Genomic DNA, 22,973 nt, shown 5'->3' with positions numbered 1-22,973 from the left:
GGGCTATTTTAAGGGTTCAGGGATAGGTTTGGGTTTTGGGGTACAGGGGTATTTTAGGGTTCAGGGGTAGGTTTGGGTTTTGGGGTACAGTGGTATTTTTAGGGTTCAGGGCTAGGTTTGGGTTTTGGGGTACAGGGATATTTTTAGGGTTCAGGGGTAGGTTTGGATTTTGAGGTACAGGGATATTTATAGGGTTCAGGGCTAGGTTTTGGGGTACAGGGGTATTTTTAGGGTTTAGGGATAGGTTTGGGTTTTGGGGTACAGGGTATATTTATAGGGTTAAGATGGGTTAGTGTTTAAGGGTGTTGGGGTATTTTAAGGAGTGACGAAAGTACCATGACTCCGCAATGCCATTATAACACATTGCATTACATTTGATATGCTTTTACCACGCATACATTTACAACGAAATTCGTTGTAAATGCATGAATGGTAAAAGCATGTTTTTTTTTCATGTTTGGATAAGGTAAGTATGGGTATAGGGGTATATGTTTTGGGGTACTGAGGTATATGTTTTGGGGTGTTTGGGTATTTTAAGGGTTCAGATATAGTTTTGGGTTATGGGGTGCAGGGATAGTTTTAGGGATAGGTATGGGTTTTGGGGTACAGGGGTATTTTTAGGGTTCAGGGCTAGATTTGGGTTTTGGGGTATAGAGGTATTTTTAGGGTTCAGGTGTAGGTTTGGGTTTTGGGGTACAGGGGTATTTTAAGGGTTCAGGGCTATGTTGGGGTTTTGGGGTACAGGGGTATTTTTAGGGTTCAAGGCTAGGTTTTGGCTTGGGGGTACATGGGTATTTTAGGGTTCAGGGGTAGGTTTGGGTTTTGGGGTACAGGGTTATTTTTAGGTTTCAGGGCTAGGCTTGGGTTTTGGGGTACAGGGGTATTTTTAGGGTTCAGGGGTAGGTTTGGGTTTTGGGGCATAGGGGTATTTTAAGGGTTCAGGATTAGGTTTGGGTTTTGGGGTACAGGGGTATTTTAGGGTTCAGGGGTAGGTTTGGGTTTTGGGGTACAGTGGTATTTTTAGGGTTGAGGGCCAGGTTTGGGTTTTGGGGTACAGGGGTATTTTTAGGGTTCAGGGGTAGGTTTGTGTTTTGAGGTACAGGGGTATTTATAGGGTTCAGGGCTAGGTTTGGGTTTTGGGTACAGGGGTATTGTTAGGGTTTAGGGATAGGTTTGGGTTTTTGGGTACAGGGTATAGTTATCGGGTTAAGATGGGTTAGTGTTTAAGGGTGTTGGGGTATTTTAAGGAGTAAGGGTAGGTTATGATTATGGGGTGCAGGGGTATTTAAAGGGAGCAGGGTGGGATTAGCAAACTATATATGAGACATGGCATGAAGGGCGGAACGTACCACACGACCCCAGCGTTTGTCACGCCCCCAGCACACTCCCACAGCACAACGCATACATGCCCACAAGGGACTACTTTGCTGGCACGGTTCTTTTACCTTTTAAATGTATATGGTGGGCGTCTGCATAGTCTATGTCCTTCTGCTGCAACTGCCCTTTCCAACGCTCTATTGGGTGTTGTGATTGGTGCTGTGGTTCCTGAGATTACCCGCCTCAAAGGTTTTGGACCAGCACCGACACTGACGTGCACACCACGCGCCCGGAAGCGGGATAAGAGGGGCGGCGGGCTCCAGCAGCGCAGGAAGCCCATGATCTATGTGCTGTGAGGGAAACGGCCAGCAAACAGTGGAAGGCACACTTGGTACTAAACTTGTATAAGCAAGGTACCCCCCTAAAAATTAACTAGACAGGTCAGGGAACAGGGGGAAAAACACAAACAATAACTACCTAAGTAGTGTTCCCTCAGACCTAAATTTCTTTAAATAACAGCTACTCAAAGTTCAGACATGGGGCATAAAAAACATCCTTCTCCACATAGAATATTTACTTGTTATTGCATCTTTTATTTCATTTTGTTAGATTTTTTAAAAAAAAGTTTTTAGTATTTCACATAACAATTTTTTTACATATATATTTTTTTCACTTACAGCTCAGTGATTATCTTCATTTGTCCAAAAATGCTGTACATAAATACACAGTATTACAGCAGTTATGAGGTCATATTTAATGAAATAATGACAATTTGATTCAACACATCCCCACACACGTACACACCTCTCACAACTCTACAATCATGTCTCTTGCACTCCGTACATACACACTCTACATGTCAGAACAACACTGCATGCATAGAAAGACCGGGTGATAAAATCAACCCTCGATGGCTGTGCTGGTAGATTGTAAAGTCTAATATTGACTAAGAATATATACCTTGATATGTCCAACATGGGGGCATGTTGTCATTCTTTCTTCCATTGAATATTCTGTCCTAGATGTTCCAAGGCCATGACTGTTTTTTGTCCAATTAAGTCTCTTTGTTTTCCCATTGAGGGTATTTGTACTGGTACAGACCAGAACACATTTTGCGCAGTGATTAACTCATCCTCCTCAGGGGTATAAATGAGATTGATGTTAAAATCACCTGCTAATATGATTTCCCATTCTGGGTGCATCAATCTGTATTCTGTAATTATCCAGAGTATTTTATCCAACTGCAGTCTACATTTGGATGCAAATAGACATTTATTAAAATTATTGTTGTTAAGTCATATTTTAACAAATTATCTAATTTAATTACTTGTATGTCTGAAGTTGTTGTACTAAGCTGCTCCGAACATATGGCCACTACAGTTGATATATATTCTGCTAGACCTTCTTTAGCTCTCCCATGCCGATGTTTTCTTGTAGCGTTAACATGATGAAGTTTATAGGTTATCTACTTCCTGCAGATTTAACAACCGGGTCTCTTGTAATGCAATGATTTCATATTTATTCCAATGTATTGGTGGGACATCCCCCTGAATTTCACTTTTAGTCCCCGCTATGTTCCAAGAAAGAAGCTTTAGACAATCATAATGAGGACTGTTAGCTTGGTTAACAAGTAATTCCCTTGTCGGAACGTTGAGAGTTACAGCTAACCATCCCCATTGCATTGGACCCTGCCCCCATGTTTGTATATTGTTACCCTTACTAACGTCACCCTTTTTACCTCTAGCATTTTGTAGTACTGAATACACCTGGATTTTTTCAGTGCCTAGGGAATGATTCTTCATGAGTTTCGTTAACGGTGAGGGGTAACAAAGTCTTGAGGGTGTTTCCAGTATGATACCCCATGCTTCAAATTGTTGTCTGGCATTCATAATAGCTTCCACACTTTCCTCATTTCTCCAAGTCGCAAGTGTTCTTTCCATCTGTTTCTTTTCATTATGCGTTCTTTCCATCTGTTTCTTCTCTTCATGAGGAAAATATTTGATAGATAGTAAGTCAAATTGAGTCAAGTTTTTAGAGCAAGAATTTCAGCCAGTAGTTGCATTATATTTCCTCTATTAAGGATATCTTGCTGTCCCTGTGAGGTGTATTTGGGCGTTAGGATAATCTGCTTGCTCCAACTATCCTCTTGATTTGTCTCAATATATGATGACATGTGGTTAAAATTGATTTGTGGTTCTGTCACCGCCATTCTAGTGTTTGCCCCTACTTCGTTATTGTTTTGTATATTAACTTTAATTAGAACTTGCTCTTTTAGCATATCTTCTATTTGTGTATTACTTTGGAGAACTTCGCCAGATTCTTTCAAATCCTGAGTATTATTGTTTATTACAGGCTGTGTAGATTTTATCTCTGGGGAAATCATGAGCCATTATTATGTTCTGACCTACTTTTATTATCTGATTGAGTTTGGCCTTTAGAGATGTTTGATTCAGGGCCTAGTTCTTGTCGTATTGCCTGTTCCATCACTATACTGTCATGTGACTCTGATTGTCTTACACTTTGATTTTTTTTCTTTTTTTTTTTTACTAATGCTGTCTCGTGTTTGTATGGGATATCTGAATCCTTTATTTGTTTCATTGGCTTGTTCCTTTTGGTTATTTTCTTTTTTTTACTTAATGTCTTCTGATTGATTTGTTTTGAGATCATTGACTCCTCCATACTTGTACTATGTCTTGTTGAATTCCACAAGGGGGTGGATCATTCATTATGTCATTCCCATCTTCTGTTACATGGTTTATAGATTTGTTTACTTGAAGTACTTGCTTTTTGTCAAAAATATGGAACGCTGCAGCTCGTCTCCTGTCAGGACTCCCAAAGTTCTCACCTATCTCTGATACTATAAGGGACTTGCACTGGCTTAAGATTCGAAACAGGATCAAGTTTAAAGAGCTGTGCATACTCTATAAAGCTTTGCACAACTGTGGTCCACATTTCCTGAAATCCCAACTCAGATACCAATCCTCCATAAGATCACTCCGATCTAGTAACCTTAAATTACTACAAATACCACGAACAAAAACTGTCAACTGGGGCGATAGACGCTTCCTTGTGGCAGCTCCCAGACTATGGAACTCCCTGCCAGTCTCCATCAAAGACAGCCCTTCCCTGATGCATTTTCGCAGAAAGTTAAAAACCTGGCTGTTTGATCAAGAATAAGCTCCGGCATAAACCTCGGGAATACGTCCACAGTTTTCTAGCGCCGAGACGCCCACGGGCAATTGCACGCGCTGTATAAATCTCAAAAATAAATAAATAAATAAATAAATAAATCTCTTCTCACCGTTATTGCTCTTCCTCGCTTTCCTTGCCCGTTTTTTTTTGTCTCTTACTTTATTTACCCGACTTTGAATCATTTTGTACAATTGTCACAGCCTGGTGTTGTTTTACTTGTTTTGTATTATTGTTCTCCACATGTAGGTACCCATTGGGGGGCTTGAATGCTTCGTTTGAGACCCGTGCTTTTGATTGCTCAAAGGTCCAAACTTGCTGGATGTCTTTAGTCGCTTTTGTCTCCATTGATTACATTTTTGACTGCTCCAGGTCATTTGTTTGTCTTGCAATTAAGATACCTAGTAATATTGCCGGTACTGTGCTCAGTTTGTCAATTATTGGACCACATGCACATCCACCTGACACCACTGCATTCAGACCTCTTTCGGTAGTTATTAAGGCTGTAAGATTTTCCAATTTTGAATTTATTCCAGCAATGTAAGTGGCAATTATACTCATTAACTCGATCTGAATATCTAATTTGTTCTACTGCATGTTGAAAGTGGTTATTACTGTTTCTAGAACTTTTAATACCGAGGCAGACACAGTTGTGCAGTCCTCTATTTTGGTTTCTCACTTTTTGTTTTGGGACCGTCCTCTAGGGATTCTTGTGTTGGTATTTTGTTCTCCTTTATTTTTTCCATTTTTTTCTGTCACTATTTCGCTTGTTTGCTTTGGACTGGAACACATCTCTGTTGGCGACTTAAATCTTTTATGGTCAGTTTTCTCTTGCTTACTCTCTTTCCCTGTCCCTGCCACTATTTCACATGTTTGTCATGGGCTAGAACACCACTCCGTTAAGTTCTTTATAGCCATTTTCATCTTGCTTACTCTCTTTCCATGTACCTCCTTGGGGAAAAATGCTCCAGCGTACTAGATATTTCTATTATCGGCTGACTGTGTCCTTATAATATGATGCCCTTTGCGTTTTCTAACAGATTGTCTGATAAATGTATAGTTTTTGCCTCCAATGCTTGAAGATTAGTATTATTTGTAAATGATAATGAATAAAGCCATGATTTGTTGTGATCTTCCTTTGGGCCATGAGTAATGTTTGAGACATCACATTTGTGATCCTCATATTTTTGCAAGGCACTAGATGATCCCTCTTTTACTAACAATTTTGGTGTGGAGTGCAAACGGTCGAGACATGTATTTGTGCTTGAATTGTTGTCCGCTTACTAGTTGTCTGATTCTTTTCCATATCTTGTATATTTTTAACATTAGAATCCTGAAATTTTGATGCTACTATCTTTTGTGGTGTCAATGGATTTCCTCTGTTTCACCTGTTTCTGAATATATTGCTGTAGTGGGATCCATTAGAAACATACATTTTTTACTAGGTGAACCTTTACCAAAAAGCGAATATATTGGTGAAATTAGTGTACTTGTTGATGCTTGTCTCCTTTTTCCCAATGAATCCGATACCTCCTTGAGAACCCGTAAACAAGTGATACAAAATACAAAAAACGGAAATAAAGCTTTCCGATTTTTGTATCACTTGTTTACGAGTTCTTCCCAACCTCATATTTAGTAGTTATCTGGTTTCCTATACATTTGAGTTCACTTAACTCAGTTATTTCTTCGTTACTGCCGCTTACTCTTTTCTACCTTGCTACCCTGGTCAATTAAAGGTGTTAGGCTAAAATCTTCCTGTAGTCCACATAGTTACTTTTCAGTATAAAGCCAGCTTGTAGATCAAGTGAGGACACTGTCGAGTCCTATGCTAGCGGCGCTGCGCAGGTGGCGGGGCGCGCAATGAAGGACTCAGGACACGCTGTTGATCTCTGCGTGGTCCGGACTAACTCCGTGGCCCCGCCTCTCTTTATTTAAAGCATACGCGACCGTGATGTATCACGGCCGCGTTAACGCGCTACTGCGTACGTGACAACTCTCCCGCACGCATGCGGCTTCTCGAACATTACATCCCTTTCAACCTTTATTAAAATTCAAGAACTTCAGAAACTAACACGGGCAACGACCCACTGTAAAAGTCTTGGCAGTTCAAACAGTCATCAATGACCCCAGGCATGGCTAGAACAAAAGTCAAAATGGCCGTCAGGCCTGTTACCAGTTCATGTCGCTGCTACCGCCATCTCAGCCCACGGCAAAGTCGGCCAGTTGCGAAGAGGGCGCGGGGTTTCTTCTCAGTCCATAGCCCGCGGCCTCTCCCCTGAACAGGACCCTTCGTGGCATGCTCGATGGGGCCGGGACCGGCGATGAACACTCCCCTGGAGTCTGAGGGCTGTCGGTGCTCGCTGTCCCTGGACTCGGAGGACCTGCCTCTGCTCTCTCTCCCAAGTCTCTTGGCACCGCTGATGATGCTGGGGCGCCAGGTGTGGAAGGATTCGATCCTGGGGGATCCTGTTCCTGGCGACCTCCGGCAGAGGCGGCTGCTCGCTTGAAGAATGAAATGTTCCTGGTGACGCTTTCGCCGTCTCTCTGGGCAGTTATCATCGTGCCCGACCAACGAGTGACAGTCCACGGATGGGGCTCAAAGGGGAGCCGGAACTTGCTCCCTGGGAATCGGTCTCGCACGTAGACCCAATCTCGCTCTTCGATCGGGGAGTCTCTACCCCGGCGCCTGAAGCTGGCATAGTCGTTTGAGCGCCTCCGGTTGGCTTGGGCTAGTTGTGGGTTTGCTCTCGTGGGAGTCCAGGTGCGATGGTGAGGAATGGTATCTCGGACTATTCGGCCCATGGTGGAGGGTCCTGGGGCCGCGGTAGTGGTGCGATGGGGTGTAAGTCTATATTCTCGTAGAAAAGTGTACAGGGCCCTCTCAACCGGTGTCTCCTCTGCTTGGGCAATCCGTATTACTTTATTCAGGGTCCTCATGAATCGCTCCACTTCTCCGTTGGCCTGAGGCCATCTGGGGGTGATTTTCCTGTGGTGGATCCCACCCTCGTCGCCATTGTCGAGTCCTATGCTAGCGGCGCTGCGCAGGTGGCGGGGCGCGCAATTAAGGACTCAGGACACGCTGTTGATCTCCGCGTGGTCCGGACTAAATCCGTGGCCCCACCTCTCTTTATTTAAAGCATACGCGACCGTGACGTATCACGGCCGCGTTAACGCGCTACTGCGTACGTGACAACTCTCCCGCACGCATGCGGCTTCTCGAACATTACAGACACTAGAAGGTTTTGTTTATCCATTAGCGGCTCCGCAAACCATGCTCCCTGGCCGAAAAGAGAGCGAAAAAGAAAATCAAACAAGCAGGTCAGCGCTGCCAATCAACCCAAAAGCCACACCAGGTGCCGGGCTCCTATGCAGAGACAAGTGACCGGGGGACGCTGCAGCTACGACCACTGGCAAGTTTGCTTACTGCCCACAGACTGTGCCTCCTGGGTCCAAATTTATGGTGGGTTAAAGTAAAGTGAGATGACAAAATGGGTGGGGTATATGCCCAGCACGAGGCCAGAGTTCCAACAGTCCAAGTTGTGGCTTGTGCCTGTGGAAAGACCACAGGGAGCTGCAGGGGCTATTAAAGGAGGATTTCAATTCACACCTCCAGAAGCGTCTTCCTAGTTGAGCACTGTTGGGAGTGGAGGTCCCTGTCGCTTACCGCCACCACCAAATGCTGGAGGTGTGCTTCCCCGACCCCTCGCTTCAACGTTAGGCTAAGTAAGGACACCGTCTGAGATAGCCCTGCTCACCCCCTTAGTAGCTTGGCACGAGCAGCCAGACTTATCTCCAAGGCACGAGTGTTTAGTATGTGCAACCACGCTCACAGTAACCCCATGTCATCACAAATAGACTCCACACAAGTATTGATAAAATGAGTATAATCTTTATATAAGCAATGATACCAAACGACCACACAATACAAAATCAACATATAAGAATGGGTAGTATTCTTTCCGGTGTGTTGGTAGGTTCTAATCCAACCACCGCTTCTAACCAATAGTTAAGCTCACTTCTAACCGTTTCCCAAAAGGTTATGCAAATCGTATTGCTGGAATCACACATGTTGCAATAGGAAACAATACTGCAATGCGTAACGATATTCTCTTATACTGTGCACCAGAGAAACAATGCCATAGGTAGCACCACAGTCACGTACTTTGCAATTGAAGGAACAATGCAATGTGTATCACCACCAGCATGCCCTGTACCAGGAAGAAACAAAGCAATGCGTCACGCTACAATCCTGTACAGTGCAATGAAGAAATAATACACTGTGCCATGTTATACCCAGATACTGTGCACTGAAGAAATAATGCAATGCACCATGTTACAATCAGGTAATATGCAAGGGAGAAATAACGCAGTGCGTAACGCATCAAGCATAAAGTTTGTCAGGCACAAATGAGGTAAGGTGTCATACGACAGTTCGATAGTTCATTAGAAGCAATAACGCAAAGTGTAATACAACAGTTTTACATGCTCCGTTAACAGTGTCCCCGTTATGGATCAAATAATGACACAAAAAGTATTGCTTCACACTCCGGCCCCAGTACTGCCCAATCTTGGGTCAGCACGGGCCAGGATCCGAGCAGAAGCAAAGGCTCCGCAGCTGACTGAAGCGGGTGGTCGATGAGTGTGTCCCTCCAGGCCAGCACCCCACCCCACTCCGCTTGAATCCACTCTAATCCAATCAACTCCATTACAATCCACCCCAATCAACTCTAACGCACTTCACCACAATCCACTTGAATCAACTCCACTCTAATGGATTCCTGTCCACTCCAATTTAATTTACTCCAGTCCATTCTAATCAAGTCTAATCCGCTGCACTCTACTCCATTCCAGTTCCCTCCACTCTACTTTAATCCACCCCAATCCACTCCTCTAACTCACGCCAATCCACTCTACTCTAACCTACTCCACTCCAATCTAATCCATGTCACACTACTCTGCGCCACTCTACACCACTCCACTCTACGCCACTCTATACTTCACTATAAAACACTCCACTATATAACACTCCACTCTACGCCACTCCACTCTACGCCACTCCACCCTACGCCACTCCACTCTGCACCACACCACACCACACCACCACTCTACAATCTATGCAACTCTGAGACATTTCACTCTACCACACTCTACTCCATTCTACCTAACTCCACTGTAGGCCACTCTATGCTCCTCCACTCTCTGCCACTCCACTCTACGACATTCTACACTACTCCACTTCATGAAACCCCACTCTGTGACACTCTGTGTGACTCTACTTATGTGACTCTACTCCACTCCACTCCACAACACTGTACTCTAATCCACTCCACGTCATTCCACTCTACGACACTCCATGCCACTAACTTTAAGTCCTGCTGAACAGCAGCCACTCTGGTGTACAACATGGCTAAAATGCATCGCTAAAGTCAAAAGCTCTTGCAGATGAGAGACTTATGGGCTTTGCAAGTGCTTGTTCCTTTCTGTGCGAAGTGTTTACACGTGCCACCAGTCACCTGCAAGGCACCACTTTGGCACTATAAAATATACAGTAAATAAAAGCATCTCTAAAATGTTTAAGTTGGGCTTTATTTTTACAATGACTAAATATCCTTCGTTCTGAGGATCCGACTGCTGGGTGTTCTATATTTACTGAAACTAGCCCCAGCTGGGCGTCAAGTAATCCAAGACGCTGGTGCACTGGCAGAATCTCAGAGCAAAGCGCATTCCAGGTTAAAAATACGCCCAAGTGGTGAGTAAGAGAGAGAGGGCTGAGAGAAAGACACAGAGGGAAAAAAATGGGCCACATGATGGGAAGGCAATGTTGAAAGATGGAGTGGATCCGGAAGGAACCCGAAAGAGTAGCAAGGAAGGAAGGCATAAAAGAGCAGAAAAGAATTAAGGAAAAAAGAGAAAGGAATCTCAGAATGGAAGGGGAGTCAGGGGGTAAACATAAATGGATTGGAAGGGAAAAAAAGGAAAGACCGGCAAGATCAGAAAGAAATGAACGTAAGAAAAAAATGAAGAGGAAAAGAAAATAGAAATAAAAGGAAAGAAATTGGGAAAGAAGAACATGTTTGGTGGCAAGGCTTCTGATGGCCGTAGAGGCAGCGCGCTTGTGCAAGAAGCATGTTTGGTGGCAAGGCTTCTGATGGCCAGAGGTGGCGCGCTTGTGCAAGAAGGCATATTTGGTGGCGAGGCTTCTGATGGCCGTAGACGCAGCGCGCTTGTGCAAGAAGGCATGTTTGGTGGCGAGGCTTCTGATGGCCAGAGGTGGCGCGCTTGTGCAAGAGGCATGTTTGGTGGTGAGGCTTCTGATGGACGCAGGGGCGGGGCACCTGTGCAAGAGGCATGTTTGGTAAAGAGGCTTCTGATGGCCAGAGGTGGCGCGCCTGTGCAAGAGGCATGTTTGGTGGTGAGGCTTCTGATGGCCAGAGGTGGCGCGCCTGTGCAAGAGGCATGTTTGGTAAAGAGGCTTCTGATGGCCAGAGGCGGCGCGCCTGTGCAAGAGGCATGTTTGGTAGTGAGGCTTCTGATGGCCTCAGGGGCGGGGCACCTGTGCAAGAGGCATGTTTGGTAAAGAGGCTTTTGATGGCCGTAGAGGCAGCGCGCTTGTGCAAGAAGGCATGTTTGGTGGCGAGGCTTCTGAGGGCCAGAGGTGGCGTGCCTGTGCAAGAGGCATGTTTGGTGGGGACGCTTCTGATGGCCGTAGAGGCAGCGCGCTTGTGGAAGAAGGCATGTTTGGTGGTGAGGCTTCTGATGGCCAGAGGTGGCGCGCCTGTGCAAGAGGCATGTTTGGTGGTGAGGCTTCTGATGGCCTCAGGGGCGGGGCACCTGTGCAAGAGGCATGTTTGGTAAAGAGGCTTCTGATGGCCGTAGAGGCAGCGCGCTTGTGCAAGAAGGCATGTTTGGTGGCGAGGCTTCTGATGGCCAGAGTTGGCGCGCTTGTGCAAGAGGCATGTTTGGTGGTGAGGCTTCTGATGAACGCAAGGGCGTGGCACCTGTGCAAGAGGCATGTTTGGTGGTGAGGCTTCTGATGGACGCAGGGGCGGGGCACCTGTGCAAGAGGCATGTTTGGTAAAGAGGCTTCTGATGGCGCAGAGGTGGTGCACCTGTGCAAGGAGGCATGTTTGGTGGGGATGCGTCTGATGGCCGCAGAGGCGGCGCGCCTGTGCAAGAGGCATGTTTGGTGGCGAGGCTTCTGATGGCCGTAGACGCAGCGCGCTTGTGCAAGAGGCATGTTTGGAGGCGAGGCTTCTGATGGCCGCAGGGGAGGCGCGCCTCTGCAAGGAGGCATGTTTGGTGGCGAGGCTTCTGATGGCCAGAGGTGGCGCGCTTGTGCAAGAGGCATGTTTGGTGGTGAGGCTTCTGATGAACGCAAGGGCGTGGCACCTGTGCAAGAGGCATGTTTGGTGGTGAGGCTTCTGATGGCGCAGAGGTGGTGCACCTGTGCAAGGAGGCATGTTTGGTGGCGAGGCTTCTGATGGCTGCAGAGGCGGCGCGCCTGTGCAAGAGGCATGTTTGGTGGTGATGCTTCTGATGGCCGTAGGGGCGGTGCGCCTGTGCAAGAGGCATGTTTGGTGGCGAGGCTTCTGATAGCCGAAGGGGCAGCACTCCTGGACAAGGAGACATGTTTGGTGCCGACGGTTCTGATGTCCGCAGAGGCGTCGCGCCTGGGCAAGGAGGCATGTTTGGTGGCGAGGCTTCTGATGGCTGCAGAGGCAGCACGCCTCTGCAAGGAGGCATGTTTGGTGGCGAGGCTTCTAATGGCCGCAGCGGCGTCGCGCCTGGGCAAGGAGGCATGTTTGGTGGCGAGGCTTCTTTTTTTTTTTTTTTTTTTAAATATTTTTATTTTTCCTTTCAAAGAAAAAAGCATACATTAAAGTAACAAAAAATAAACAAGCTTTTCCCATCTTACATTTGTTCACCTCACAATATCAAAGAAAAAAATTCCTTAATCGATAGAAACAAACAACAACAAAAAAAAAAAAGGAAAAAAAAGAAACCATATACATTTCATTGAAGGGAGCCAATACATGGACATATCATATTTTGACATTTCAGTAATTTACACCCTATCAACCTATTCCTGCCCTCCATTTCTCCAGTGGTCCCCAAATCTTGAGGCCCCGAGTTCTCCCGACCCTGCCTTTTCTAGCATAAATATGTTTCCCAAGATTATATATAGCAATAAGATTTGCTAACCATATTTGTATAGATGGAGGACTATTATCTAGCCATACTCTGGCTAACATTAATCTAAACACAGCAGCTGCCATAAACAAAAACATTACGTCGCCCGAGTCCGATTGTGGATTTCCCTCATCAACCCCCAACATAATTAAGCTTACTGAAAAGGTTATCTGTATCCTTAATGTATTAACTAAAAAATGTTCAATGTCCTTAATTAATGTATGTAGCTGCGGACATGTAGCAAACATGTGGACAATATCAGCCTCGATGGAGTTACATCTAGGACATGTAGTGCCCTCTAAACCCCCCCACTTCGCAATCCTAGCTGGAGTATAATACAATGAAAACAAGGTTTTATAATGCTGGGCTTGCAAGGGGGCAGAACAAAGCATGGTCCGACCTAGTTCTAGGGATTCGTTAAAAACTTCCGGGGTAGCCTCTATCCTCTCCTCCCATTTAGCCCTATGCTTATCTAGGTCATCTGGTCTATTTTTTGCCAAGGCAGCATATATTAACCTAATGGAGTATTCCTCTCCCGCAATTATCCCTTCCATCAGCTCATAAGGTTGAAAACCCAATGGGCCCCCTTGCTTGTTTCTTAAAAAACTCCTTATCTGAAGATATTTAAAAAAATCTCTTCTATTTATGTTGTATATATTCACCAAATCCTCGAATTGTACCATAATCTCAGAGTTCATTAAATCCCCAATTTGATGTATCCCTTTATCTTCCCAACCAGCCATTACATGATCAGAAAAAATTTCTTCAGGGAAGGATTTATTTTTATAAACTTTGGTGTATCTATTAAACCTGCCCATACCTGTTTTCTTCAAAAAAGAACTCCATATTTTTAGTGCCGCCCTAAGTGTCTTATACGCCTGTCTTCTAAGCTGACCCAAGTCAGTAAAATAGAGAAAGCAATTCTCAGCATTCTCTCCTAATACCACTGTGTAGGCTTCCACTGACATATTAATAGACTTTGATGACCCTCCTCCTCCCCCTATCAGTCCCTGGATATACTGGAGAGCTGCAGCCAAATAGTACATCCTAAAGTCTGGTGCGCCCCAGCCCCCTCTATCCCTTGGCAACGTAATAAATTTATAAGCCCTACGAGTTTTTCCTTGGGCCCATATAAATCTATTAACTACATTATCCAACATACTAAACCATTTACTCTCAAAAATTAAAGGTATTGACCAAAATAAATACAAAAATTTGGGTAAGACCATCATTGTTAACACATTCGTGCAGCCGACCAGTGAAAGGTGCAAGTTATTTATCCTTTCCAAATCACTTTTTACCTTCTCAATCAATGGCTTGATGTTACACTCGACTACCTTCTCCAAATTTGCGGAAATATCAATCCCTAAGTATATTGCACTGCTAACCACCCTAGTATCCTGACTAATTGCAAACCTATTCAGGATTATTTGGGTCTTTGTTTTGTTTAGACTATAACCCGATACCAGTCCAAGGAGGCATTTTTGGTGGCGAGGACTCTGATGGCTGCAGAGGCAGCACGCCTCTGCAAGGAGGCATGTTTGGTGGCGAGGCTTCTAATGGCCGCAGAGGCGTCGCGCCTGGGCAAGGAGGCATGTTTGGTGGCGAGGCTTCTGATGGCCAGAGATGGCGCGCTTGTGCAAGAGGCATGTTTGGTGGTGAGGCTTCTGATGAACGCAAGGGCGTGGCACCTGTGCAAGAGGCATGTTTGGTGGTGAGGCTTCTGATGGCGCAGAGGTGGTGCACCTGTGCAAGGAGGCATGCTTGGTGGCGAGGCTTCTGATGGCCGCAGAGGCGGCGCGCCTGTGCAAGAGGCATGTTTGGTGGCGAGGCTTCTGATGGCCGTAGACGCAGCGCGCTTGTGCAAGAGGCATGTTTGGGGGCGAGGCTTCTGATGGCCGCAGGGGAGGCGCGCCTCTGCAAGGAGGCATGTTTGGTGGCGAGGCTTCTGATGGCCAGAGGTGGCGCGCTTGTGCAAGAGGCATGTTTGGTTATGAGGCTTCTGATGGCCGCAGCCGCAGCACGCCTCTGCAAGGAGGCGTGTTTGGTGGCGAGGCTTCTGATGGCTGCAGAGGTGGCGTGCCTGTGAAAGAGGAGTGTTTGGTGGTGAGGCTTCTGATGGCCGCAGGGGCGGCGCTGCCTGTGCAAGGAGGCATGTTTGGTGGCGACGACTCTAATGGCCTCAGTCAGAGGCGGCGCACCTGTGCAAGAGGCATGTTTGGTAATGAGGCTTCTGATGGGTGCAGAGGCGGCACGCCTGTTCAAGAGGCATGTTTGGAGGCGAGGCTTCTGATGCCATCAGAGGAGGCGCGCCTCTGCAAGGAGGCATGTTTGATGGCGAGGCTTCTGATGGCCAGAGGTGGCGCGCCTGTGCAAGAGGCATGTTTGGTGGCGAGGCTTCTGATGGCCGCAGAGGCAGCACGCCTCTGCAAGGAGGCATGTTTGGTGGCGAGGACTCTGATGGCTGCAGAGGCAGCACGCCTCTGCAAGGAGGCATTTTTGGTGGCGAGGACTCTGATGGCTGCAGAGGCAGCACGCCTCTGCAAGGAGGCATGTTTGGTGGCGAGGCTTCTAATGGCCGCAGAGGCGTCGCGCCTGGGCAAGGAGGCATGTTTGGTGGCGAGGCTTCTGATGGCTGCAGAGGCGGCGCGCCTGTGCAAGAGGCATGTTTGGTGGTGATGCTTCTGATGGCCGTAGGGGTGGTGCGCCTGTGCAAGAGGCATGTTTGGTGGCGAGGCTTCTGATAGCCGCAGGGGCAGCACTCCTGGGCAAGGAGACATGTTTGGTGCCGACGGTTCTGATGTCCGCAGAGGCGTCGCGCCTGGGCAAGGAGGCATGTTTGGTGGCGAGGCTTCTGATGGCTGCAGAGGCAGCACGCCTCTGCAAGGAGGCATGTTTGGTGGCGAGGCTTCTAATGGCCGCAGCGGCGTCGCGCCTGGGCAAGGAGGCATGTTTGGTGGCGAGGCTTCTGATGTCTGCAGAGGCAGGAAGCCTCTGCAAGGAGGCATGTTTGGTTGCGAGGCTTCTGATGGCGGCAGAGGCGGCGTGCCTGTGCAAGAGGAATGTTTGGTGGCGAGGCTTCTGATGGCTGCAGAGGCAGCAAGCCTCTGCAAGGAGGCATGTTTGGTGCTGAGGCTTCTGATGGCCGTAGAGGCAGCGCGCTTGTGCAAGAAGGCATGTTTGGTGGTGAGGCTTCTGATGAACGCAAGGGCGTGGCACCTGTGCAAGAGGCATGTTTGGTGGTGAGGCTTCTGATGGACGCAGGGGCGGGGCACCTGTGCAAGAGGCATGTTTGGTAAAGATGCTTCTGATGGCCGTAGAGGCAGCGTGCTTGTGCAAGAAGGCATGTTTGGTGGCGAGGCTTCTGATGGCCAGAGGTGGCGCGCTTGTGCAAGAGGCATGTTTGGTGGTGAGGCTTCTGATATACGCAAGGGCGTGGCACCTGTGCAAGAGGCATGTTTGGTGGTGAGGCTTCTGATGGCGCAGAGGTGGTGCACCGGTGCAAGGAGGCATGTTTGGTGGGGACGCTTCTGACAGTCCCAGGGGTGGCGCGCCTGGGTAAGAGGCATGTTTGGAGGCGAGGCTTCTGATGGCCGCAGGGGAGGCGCGCCTCTGCAAGGAGGCATGTTTGGTGGTGAGGCTTCTGATGGCCGCAGGGGCGGCACACCTGTACAATGAGGCATGCTTGGAGGCGAGGCTTCTGATGGCTGCAGAGGAGGCGCGCCTGTGCAAGAGGCATATTTGGTGGTGAGGCTTCTGATGGCTGCAGCGGCGGCACACCTGTACAATGAGGCATGTTTGGTGGCGAGGACTCTGATGGCAGCAGGGGCGGCACACCTGTACAATGAGGCATGTTTGGTGGCGAGGACTCTGATGGCAGCAAGGGCGGCACACCTGTACAATGAGGCATGTTTGGTGGCGAGGACTCTGATGGCAGCAGGGGCGGCACACCTGTACAATGAGGCATGTTTGGTGGCGAGGACTCTGATGGCCTCAGTCAGAGGTGGCACGCCTGTGCAAGAGGCATGTTTGGTGGTGAGAATTCTGATGGCTGCAGAGGAGGCGCTGCCTGTGCAAGGAGGCATGTTTGGTGGCGAGGCTTCTGATGGCAGCAGGGGCGGTGCGCCTGTGCAACGAGTGAAGGAGGCAGGTTTGGTGGTGAGCCTTCTGATGGCCGCAGGGGCGGTGCGCCTGTGCAAGAGGCATATTCCTCTTGCCATCCTCCTAAACAGACTCCTAGAGATGGGGATCTGTGACACCCCTTTAGCCTGGATCACCTCCTTTTTAACGGACCGTACACAACAAGTATGGTGCCGACCATTCTGGTCTAAAGACAAGAAACCGCTTGGCTGTGGGGTGCCCCAAGGATCTGCTCTCAGTCCCCTTTTTTTTAACGTCTATGTCACACCCCTGGCAAAGGTGATTGAGACATCTGGGGGGTTAGAGTGATCTCCTACGCTGATGATACTCAGCTTATTTTCTCCATCAGAGACCACTCACCCCTTGGTTTTCAAAATTTTAGAACCTGTCTTTCCAATATTGTAGCTTGGTGACTCTGAACACGCTAAAACTTAATACGGACAAAACGGAGGTGTTGTTTTTTAATCAAGCGACTCCCATGTCACCCACCACCTGGTGGCCTGCGGAACTCAATCCGCCACCTTCCCCGGTAAAGGTGGCACGCAACCTTGGAGTCCAATTCGACAACAAATTATCTTTTAAAACCCAGATCTAGAAAGTCACTTCGGCTTGTTTTGGTAAACTCCACATTTTAAAAAAAATCTCCCACTTTCTCCCTATCGAGTCACTGAAGACAGTGACTCACGCCTTGGTCACTGCGCACCTGGACTATGCGAACAGTCTGTATCTAGGACTTCCTGCATACCTACTACACAGGCTGCAGATCGTGCAGAACACTGCAGCCAGGCTGATCTGTAAAGTCCCCTATCGCTATTCCATCTCACCCCACTTGAAGAAGTTGCATTGGCTCCCTATCACTGCTCGCGTCAGATTCAAGGCCCTCGTACTAGTTTTCAGGGCTCTGAATGGAAAAGGCCCCAGATACCTCAGACATAGACTAAAATTAGTCCAATCGTCTCTCAACCTTAGATCAAACCACCTCCGTCTCTTACTCCCTCCCATATTCCGCCTTGCGAGAAAGGGTGGTAGAGCTTTTGCAGTGGTGGTATCTAAACTGTGGAACTCTCTACCCATCAGCCTTCGTCTCATTGACACCGAATCTCAATTCAGGGGCAAATTAAAGACTTTTCTATTCTCTGGCTGCTAATTTTCTCCCCTTCTGCTCGCAATCCTCAGCGCCGAAACACCCCCGTTGCGGGTAGCCGTGCTCGCAACAAATGTCAATATAATAATAATATTAATAATATTTGGTGGCGAGGCTTCTGATGGCCGCAGCACGCCTCTGCAAGGAGGCATGTTTGGTGGCGAGGCTTCTGATGGCCGCAGAGGCGGCGCGCCTGTGCAAGGAGGCATGTTTGGTGGCGACGGTTCTGATGTCCGCAGAGGCGTCGCGCCTGGGGAAGGAGGCATGTTTGGTGGCGAGACTTCTGATGGCTGCAGAGGCGGCGTGCCTCTGCAAGGAGGCATGTTTGGTGGCGAGGCTTCTGATGGCAGCAGAGGCGGCGTACCTGTGCAAGAGGCATGTTTGGTTGCGAGGATTCTGATGGCTGCAGAGGCGGCGCGCCTGTGCAAGAGGCATGTTTGGTGGTGAGGCTTCTGATGGCCACAGGGGCGGCGCTGCCTGTGCAAGAAGCATGTTTGGTGGTGATGCTTCTGATGGCCGGAGGGGCGGCGCTGCCTGTGCAAGAGGCATGTTTGGTGGTGATGCTTCTGATGGCCGTAGGGGCGGTGCGCCTGTGCAAGAGGCATGTTTGGTGGCGAGGCTTCTGATAGCTGCAGGGGCAGCACTCCTGGGCAAGGAGACATGTTTGGTGCCGACGGTTCTGATGTCCGCAGAGAAGTTGCGCCTGGGCAAGGAGGCATGTTTGGTGGCGAGGCTTCTGATGGCTGCAGAGGCAGCACGCCTCTGCAAGGAGGCATGTTTGGTGGCGAGGCTTCTAAAGGCCGCAGAGGCGTTGCGCCTGGGCAAGTAGGCATGTTTGGTGGCGAGGCTTCTGATGGCTGCAGAGGCAGCAAGCCTCTGCAAGGAGGCATGTTTGGTTGCGAGGCTTCTGATGGCTGCAGAGGCGGCGTGCCTGTGCAAGAGGCATGTTTGGTCGTGAGGATTCTGATGGCTGCAGAGGCGGCGCGCCTGTGCAAGAGGCATGTTTGGTGGTGAGGCTTCTGATGGCCGGAGGGGCGGCGCTGCCTGTGCAAGGAGGCATGTTTGGTGGCGACGGTTCTGATGTCCGCAGAGGCGTCGCGCCTGGGCAAGGAGGCGTGTTTGGTGGCAAAGCTTCTGATGGCTGCAGAGGCGGCGTGCCTGTGAAAGAGGCAAGTTTGGTGGTGAGGCTTCTGATGGCCGCAGGGGCGGCGCTGCCTGTGCAAGGAGGCATGTTTGGTGGCAAGGACTCTAATGGCCTCAGTCAGAGGTGGTGTGCCTGTGCAAGAGGTATGTTTGGTGGTGAGGATTCTGATGGCTGCAGAGGCGGCACGCCTGTGCAAGAGGCATGTTTGGAGGTGAGGCTTCTGAAGGCTGCAGAGGCGGCGTGCCTCTGCAAGGAGGCATGTTTGGTGGCGAGGCTTCTGATGGCCGCAGAGGCGTCGCGCCTGGGCAAGGAGGCATGTTTGGTGGCGAGGCTTCTGTTGGCTGCAGAGGCAGCAAGCCTGTGCAAGAGGCATGTTTGGTGGCGAGGCTTCTGATGGCTGCAGAGGCAGCACGCCTCTGCAAGGAGGCATGTTTGGTGGCGAGACTTCTGATGGCTGCAGAGGCGGCGTGCCTCTGCAAGGAGGCATGTTTGGTGGCGAGGCTTCTGATGGCCGCAGAGGCGTCGCGCCTGGGCAAGGAGGCATGTTTGGTGGCGAGGCTTCTGTTGGCTGCAGAGGCAGCAAGCCTGTGCAAGAGGCATGTTTGGTGGTGAGGATTCTGATGGCTGCAGAGGCAGCACGCCTCTGCAAGGAGGCATGTTTGGTGGCAAGGCTTCTGATGTCCACAGAGGCGTCGCGCCTGGGCAAGGAGGCATGTTTGGTGGAGAGGCTTCTGATGGCCCCAGAGGCGTTGCGCCTGGGCAAGGAGGCATGTTTGGTGGCGAGGCTTCTGATGGCTGCAGAGGCAGCACGCCTCTGCAAGGAGGCATGTTTGGTGGCGAGGCTTCTGATGGCTGCAGAGGCAGCATGCCTGTGCAAGAGGCATGTTTGGTGGTGAGGCTTCTGATGGCCGCAGAGGCAGCACGCCTCTGCAAGGAGTCATGTTTGGTGGCGAGGCTTCTGATGGCTGCAGAGGCGGTGCGCCTGTGCAAGAGGCATGTTTGGTGGTGAGGCTTCTGATGGCTGCAGAGGCGGCGTGCCTGTGAAAGAGGCATGTTTGGTCGTGAGGATTCTGATGGCTGCAGAGGCGGTGCGCCTGTGCAAGAGGCATGTTTGGTGGTGAGGCTTCTGATGGCCGGAGGGGCGGCGCTGCCTGTGCAAGGAGGCATGTTTGGTGGCGACGGTTCTGATGTCCGCAGAGGCGTTGCGCCTGGGCAAGGAGGCGTGTTTGGTGGCGAGGCTTCTGATGGCTGCAGAGGCGGCGTGCCTGTGAAAGAGGCATGTTTGGTGGTGAGGCTTCTGATGGCCGCAGGGGCGGCGCTGCCTGTGCAAGGAGGCGTGTTTGGTGGCAAGGACTCTAATGGCCTCAGTCAGAGGTGGCGTGCCTGTGCAAGAGGCATGTTTGGTGGTGAGGATTCTGATGGCTGCAGAGGCGGCACGCCTGTGCAAGAGGCATGTTTGGAGGTGAGGCTTCTGATGGCTGCAGAGGCGGCGTGCCTGTGAAAGAGGCATGTTTGGTGGTGAGGCTTCTGATGGCCACAGGGGCGGCGCAGCCTGTGTAAGGAGACGTTTGGTGGCGACAGTTCTGATGTCCGCAGAGGCGTCGCGCCTGGGCAAGGAGGCATGTTTGGTGGCGAGACTTCTGATGGCTGCAGAGGCGGCGTGCCTCTGCAAGGAGGCATGTTTGGTGGCGAGGCGTCTGATGGCCGCAGAGGCGTCGCGCCTGGGCAAGGAGGCATGTTTGGTGGCGAGGCTTCTGTTGGCTGCAGAGGCAGCAGCAAGCCTGTGCAAGAGGCATGTTTGGTGGCGAGGCTTCTGATGGCTGCAGAGGCAGCACGCCTCTGCATGGAGGCATGTTTGGTGGCGAGACTTCTGATGGCTGCAGAGGCGGCGTGCCTCTGCAAGGAGGCATGTTTGGTGGCGAGGCTTCTGATGGCCGCAGAGGCGTCGCGCCTGGGCAAGGAGGCATGTTTGGTGGCGAGGCTTCTGTTGGCTGCAGAGGCAGCAAGCCTGTGCAAGAGGCATGTTTGGTGGCGAGGCTTCTGATGGCTGTAGAGGCAGCACGCCTCTGCAAGGAGGCATGTTTGGTGGCGAGGCTTTTGATGGCCGCAAGGCATGTTTGCCTTGTTGCTGGGTGGCGCTAGCTACTGGTAGATGCGCGCTGGGGTGGACCACAATCTTAAAGACGTGCTGAGGTCTAAAAGCCCGGCATGCTGAACTCACTGGCACATGCGTTGACTGGTTGGATTGATGACTTTGCCTGCAAACCGCAGATATCTCCTTGGCACTTTCCTGGCGTGTCCTCCCTCCCGATGGCTCTTCCAAGGTGACAGTGAAGGGACTCGTGTTTTCAGGGGGTCTCCGGATGGGATGGACAGCTGGGGAGCCTGCAGGCCTGCTAAAGCCTATTCTGCTGCAGGGGCTGGGAAGACTTCAGTTAGATGTCCTCCATCTTTCGGAAGCAGGGCAGGAAAGCATGCCATCCGCTTTCCCTCGAAGGTTGTTACGCCGGGAGGGATGTACGAAACTGTGTAATTTACTCGTAGAAAATGTTACAACGTTTCTTGAAGTTTTGAAAAATGATGTTGGGAAATGTGATTTGCTGGTATTTCCTGTAACTTTTAGCAATAGCGAGAACATAACGTTGTGCAAATAAATCACACGAAAAAAAAAAATAGGAGACTAGTTCGCGCAAAAAAATGACACAAAATAGTATCTGACCTGTAGTGTCTTAGTGTGGACACGTTCTAGTGTTCTGTGTGATGTAACACACTCTACACCCACCCACCACAGACGTCATGGTGTCACATGACGCTGCCAATAAAAGAGGCTGAGCGCACGTGCTCACGACCTTTCCTACCACTCATTCCTGGTGTCCGTGTCCGTTATTGCTGTGCCTAACATGTGGGCCCAGGGCCCATAAATACCATCATTACAATGGCGACGAGGTCGGTAGTGAAACCCATGCGTGCCACTACCCTACACTGAGGAAAAGGGGGAGAGTGCTGCCCGCCTAGAGGGCATCCCCTGCAGCAGGGTGCAGCGCGCCGAGAGGCCGCTGAGCACGTCGGAGCCCCACAGTGACCGGGAGCCACACAACGAGCCGACCGGAGCCCACCGCGTCGACCGCCACCGACGAGTGCCACCAAGCAACAGCGGACCGCCCAGAGCCCACCTGCGACGGCCGCGAGGCTGAAAAACCCCACCGGAGAGGGGCACGGGCCGGGCGGAGCCCACCCACCGCGACGGAGCATCTGGCCCGCCGGCCGAAGGTGAGCCCCAGGGGCGAAGTGCCCGTCATGAACTGTGCCAATCATAAGCAGGACCTGCGGAGCCTACCCGCGGCCTGCCAGAGCCATCCCCTGCCCCCACCGCGCGTGTGACTGCAGCGGCGGGGCCAAGAGACAAGCGACTGCGTGAGGGAGAGTGCGGCCGGACCCGCAATTAACAAAATCAACGAGTGGGAGGGAGCGGAGTAGCTAACCGTCTCCCGACCCCCCTCGCAACGTGGTCCAGGCCAGCGGAGTCCACCCGCGACCTGCCGGCGGCACCCCCAGCGAGGACAGACTCAGCAGTGACAGCGGAGCCCACCCGCGACCTGCCGGTGGCACCCCCAGTGAGGAGAGTACACCGCAGAGCCTGCGGAGCCCACCCGCGGCCTGCGAGAACCATGGCGGGTCTCCGCCGCGCATGGAGTGCTTGTTGAAGCTGCAGCGGCGGGAGACCGGCGAGAGTGGGGCCCGCTGGGCCACAGGACCAAGAACATTCAAAAAGACAGAGCCGGCGGAGCCCAACCGCGGCCTGCCTCGAGCGCCCCGCCCAGGGAGGAGTGACCGGAGCGACGCGCTCCC

General features: G+C 50.4%; 1 protein-coding gene across 2 annotated transcripts in view; it reads right to left on the bottom strand.

Annotated features, from left to right (window-relative positions):
* SPEG (striated muscle enriched protein kinase) overlaps window positions 1-22,973 on the bottom strand; it is a 1,422,155-nt gene that overhangs the window by 1,298,935 nt on the left and 100,247 nt on the right. The gene's annotated exons all lie outside the window — the stretch shown is intronic.

The sequence above is a fragment of the Lissotriton vulgaris genome, chromosome 2_1 (assembly GCF_964263255.1).
Source record: "Lissotriton vulgaris chromosome 2_1, aLisVul1.2, whole genome shotgun sequence".
Classification (NCBI taxonomy): Eukaryota; Metazoa; Chordata; class Amphibia; order Caudata; family Salamandridae; genus Lissotriton; species Lissotriton vulgaris.
Note: the sequence above shows the minus strand (reverse complement) of the source record. Positions and strands in the feature narration are given on the sequence as shown.